The sequence below is a fragment of the Sinocyclocheilus rhinocerous genome, unplaced genomic scaffold (assembly GCF_001515625.1).
Source record: "Sinocyclocheilus rhinocerous isolate Xijiao unplaced genomic scaffold, SAMN03320098_v1.1 scaffold36, whole genome shotgun sequence".
In the NCBI taxonomy this organism is placed as follows: Eukaryota; Metazoa; Chordata; class Actinopteri; order Cypriniformes; family Cyprinidae; genus Sinocyclocheilus; species Sinocyclocheilus rhinocerous.
In genome coordinates, this window is record NW_015664459.1 from 357,781 (window position 1) to 362,888 (window position 5,108).

The 5,108-nt window shown below is 36.2% G+C and overlaps 1 pseudogene; it reads right to left on the reverse strand.

Annotated features, from left to right (window-relative positions):
• Positions 1 to 1,935: 1,935 nt before the first annotated feature.
• LOC107730101 (uncharacterized) lies at positions 1,936 to 4,580 on the reverse strand (annotated as a pseudogene).
• Between the last annotated feature and the right edge of the window lie 528 nt (positions 4,581 to 5,108).

Below are 5,108 nucleotides of genomic sequence, written 5' to 3' on the forward strand. Positions count from 1 at the left end.
GTTCGTACGCTAAGTATATCTTCTGTAAGTCACACTTTCGTACGGTTGGTCTGGACCATTCGTAAGCTCTCTCTTAGCGTTGTTTGAGCTCAAGACGCTAGTCGCCGCCACTGTGCAGCAGTCTTTAGAAATCAGCGCAGCGCAGTACAAGTCAAACTATGGTATGTTGACAATGTTGTGGCTCAACAATGATTCTTCAGCTGGCATGAAGGTTAAAGTGGTCTGTGCTGATCATCCAAGATCATCAACATGCTTTCAAATCCACCGACTGCCTGGCCAATACAGTACATTTTAGGAGTTTACTATGGAAGCCTGTATTGCAACATGTGACACTGGATTTGGTTTGATCTAAAGGGGACAATCTGTGCCACTTATGAATTAGTGTAAGGTTCCTAGTTTGCCAAACATTCATAATGTGCTAGATTGTAGAGTACAAATTTTGTTCTACAAACAACCCCACCTGATAAGACTGTTCCAAAACAATTACTAATGTTGAATGGCTTAATGTTTAAAAATACATTCATTTTCATGTCAATGTTATTATTGTGATTCATGTCACATAAATTAGCCAGTTCATCAATTTGCTAATCTTTAGCATAAATGTTACTCAGGAAGAAATTGTTCTAAGACAGATCTACAAAGATCCTCACCTGTTTATGCTGTTCTTGCTTGATCATTTACTAGGCAGTAGCAGAACGGTGAATAGCTTAAAATACATTTCTGTGACTCCATGTTATTGTTCATTATGCATGAATGTTAATATATGTTGTGCAGCATAATATACAACAAACAAAATAAAATATTTCTAAAACTTTATTTCATAATATCATGGCCTGCTGAGGAAGAAGAAGAAGAAGATGATGATGATGATGATGATAATACATACCCACTTCACATTAAATGTCGCATTGCAGAGTACCTCCGTTGTTTTATTGAGACTGGTATGACATATATTATTTAGGTTGAATTTAGATTTGTTTAAAAAAAGAATACAACAAATGTGTTCAGTAGAACTTGTTTGCTTTTCTGTCTTAGCATTTGTAGGCAAACTTCAACAACTTGTGAAGTTCTGGGTTGGATGGGAGCTTCCTTCCATGAATGTTAATATATGTTGTGCAGCATAATATACAACAAACAAAATAAAATATTTCTAAAACTTTATTTCATTTAAACTGCATTCAGACATTATGCAGATGTTAAGGCGTACAGTTTTATGAAATAACAGATTTTTTTCTTGAACTCACATTCTTTACATATAAACAGAGGAATGCTGTTGCACATATTCTGAATAAGATTAAACAGACATTAAGCATTTTAAAATTAATGTAATTTTATCCAATACTGAACAAAAAGTTTCTGGGGAAGAGCAAAAGGACAACATCTGGAAGTTCTTGCAGCAGTTACCTAACTTTTGTATCTTTTAAACCACATCTGAATTGTTTAATTTAACAGACATGCAGATGTTAAAGGTGTTGTTTTATGAAATGCCAGATTTTGTCTTTAACTCACATTCTTTACATATAAACAGAGAAATGCTGTTGCACATAGTCTACGACTTAAATATAAATGTCACTGCCAAAACAATCCGATGGTCCCATCGGATCTATCACAACCCTAAGTTCCCCTTCTGCCTCTGCAGTTAGCGGGCACTCTATTTCTGGTACTTGGATGCCTGAGTTAGGCTCTTGTGGTAGGCCACAGCTTTCCCAGTCAATCAAGGGATTGTGGATGTCCTGTGTCAAGGAGATAAAATATATCTGAACTTTTATCACATCACAATAATAACTGAAATAGTCATGTCATGTAGTCCTGCCATGTGTGAAACTTTTTAACTTTGTTAATTTTCAATTCTATTAAATGTTAGGAGACATACATTCAAATAACATACAAGACCTCATTTTCTGGAAGACTCAAGACCTGATGTCCTCCCAGCTCTCACAGCTGATCTGGAGTCAGATTTCCCTCTGTACTTAGAGGGTGATTGTCCCATCCATCACAAAAGGTGTCCAGATTTGCTTGCAGTCGCGGAATGAACACGTAGTGACAACAGAAGAGATGCATACGATTCAACACATCCAGCTGCCCTTCTTCCTCCAACCGATGAAGCACATTGTAGTAGATGCTTGTGACTGCAACCCAGATATCTCTCCAGAGCCTCTCTATTCTGGTAATGTATTAAATGTTTAGTTACAAATGCACTGCACTGAATAAATTGTTAAATGCAGTGGTTCTCAAACGTTTTTGCTGTAAGGCCCCCCTTGTGCGGGGTGCATTCCTTTGTGTTGACCCCCCCAATGAAAAATCTGAAAAATACTTTTAAATCTGAAAAAAAAAAACATTTAATTAGACCAAAAACATATTCAATTATACAATGCTTTAACATCAAATTTTTTGGTTGGTGTGCTTTTTTTCTGATTTTTGATTGCACAAAATGTATGATAAATTTCTATATTTCATAAAATGCCACAAAAACCGTGGCCCCCCTGGATCCATCTTGAGGCCCCCAGGGGGCCACGACCCCCAGTTTGAGAACCACTGGCTAAGTGTAACAGACTCACCTTTTGTTGTGGACACTTTTCCCTGCAATGAAGCTGCTTCTTCCTGTACCTCGAACAGAGAACATCATACGAACCACTTCTACAATTTCAACCCCTTGGTCTCCCCTGACCCTAAAAAGAAAAATTATGTACATAGAACATTTTAAATGTGGCTATTTTACAACAAACATTCATTTACACTAGTACAAATACCATTTTACTTCTAATAAAATATAAAGTATGTGATTGCAGTTGTCAGTCTGAAAGACATCAGTACACTGTCAAAGCCTGTTGTCAACAGACTAGTTTATCATCCACTAGTAAAACAAAGTTGAACCAGTTGATGTATGTGTTCAGGATAATATATTAGTGCAGGATCTGGCACCCTGCTCTAACACAAAAGCAAATTAATTATAGGCAATATTTACTGAAGTGGAAGACCAAATCTTTGAACAGAACATTGGAAAAAGTACAGGGTGGTTGAAGCCAGATTATTGGTTGCACCATCTAGGTACATGATCTGTGTAACATACGAAAAATAGGCAGTTTCAGTCTAGAGTGTGTGATTCTGATATCAATACAATATGAAATGCGAAAACCTTTTTTGTGTGATTTAATATATTCTGCATACAATTATTCTGAGTACATTCTGTGACAATGTAATTTTGATATCTTTGATATCTTTACAGCTATAAACACAAATTACCTACTTTTGTCATTTTTTTGGCTATGACTACTTTATTTGCTCCCATAATTAGACAGGGTTACATTTAAAGACCCTGATATTTTTAAAAAGTTGGGTAGTAAAATATACTTAAATACCATTCTAGAAAAAACATCGATACCCCCGAAGATCACAATGTTGTATCTATTTTTAGAGAAATTTATATAAAGTTAAAACAATTAAAATCAACGGTCAGATAATAAAATTTCTGTTACTGTTTCAGGATGAGTATATGCATACCATATGAGCTTGTGGTTGGTATCAATGTGCATCAATGCTCCTGGGCTGGGCACAGAATATGTCCTACGGCTAACTGTGTCAGCCTAGAAATAATGCCTGCACTATCAACTTGGTGGATGGATGCCCGGATCCTTTCCCACTGCGCTCTATGCCCCATAGCCTGCAGCAAACCCTTCACCATTCTATATCCAGCATAAATCCCTGTTCACACCAAGAACGATAACTATAAAGATAACTATAAAGATAATGATATTAGCGTCCACACCAGCGAACAATATCGTCTGTTTATTCTAAAGCGCACATGCGTCTACCACTTTAAATTATTGAACTCTTTACAGCAGGATGGATTCTGATTGGCTCTCAGTGTTATATCGTTCATCAGCTGGGGGAAAAAATCGTTTTGAAAGTGATCACAACGATATCGTTCCTCTGTATCGTTATCGTTATAGTTGTGGTGTGAACTATGCTATTCTTTAATATTGAGAACGATTTTTAGAACTATATCTTTATCGTTATCTTTATAGTTATCGTGCTTGGTGTGAACGGGCCTTAAGAGAGTCTGGATTTTACAGTTGACACTAATGCGTCCAGCTCCTCATCCAAAATACTACTGTATGTGTCTCTCACTGCCAACCCTTTTTCTGACATTCTCCATTATTTGGTCCTCGTGCTCACTCCTAGCAATTTTGCAATGCAGGGCCAGGGCCGGCTCAAGCCTTTATAGGGCCCAAAGCAGAATTTTATTTGGGGGCCCCTTGGTGCTGCCAATACGACTGATTGGACCTAAAAACTCTGCATATAATAACCTAGAACACTCTCTAAGACTTGATGGCTGCTCTGTCAATTCTTCGTCATCAGTTAGGAACCTAGGTGTGCTATTTGATAGCAATCTTTCGTTAGAAAGCCACGTTTCTAGCATTTGTAAAACTGCATTTTTCCATCTCAAAAATATATCTAAAGTACGACCTATTCTCTCAATGTCAAATACAGAAATATATAAATAAAGGTGACTTGACTTGACTTGACTTGATTATTGTCAATGCTTGATTATTTCCACATTATAAATCTAACACACCCATTATCAATTTTATTTGTTGTAGCTGTGTTGCTTACATCATACCAATGTTTTTACCCTTCTACGATGTTTAATTGCAACAGTAGCAAACCCACAAGAGTGGTCAGGTGTTAATTTGCACTTTAACATTCAAAGTAAGTACTGAGTGGCATACTTAATGTGGTGTACTGAAAAGTAGCTAAATAAACCAGCAGACAATGCATTTACAGAACAAAATTTTATTTTAACAACATAAATTATTATACACAGCAGCAAGTCATCTAACAACAACTCTTAATCTATAACTAGCTAACTGAGGCATAATGATATTGGAATATAATAGCAAAAACCCCAAAGGTAAGCTAAGGTAAATAATGTTAAGCTGTTATCAGTACCAATTTTATGAAACAGAATTGTTTTATTACAAAAATATATACCCAGGAAAGTTATTTTTACACAGAAGACAAAAACTTTAATCTAAAACTAGCTAACTTTTTGACGCGCTCAGTGCTTTATATTACAACTGTGTTCAGTGTTTTCAACCACATAAAGA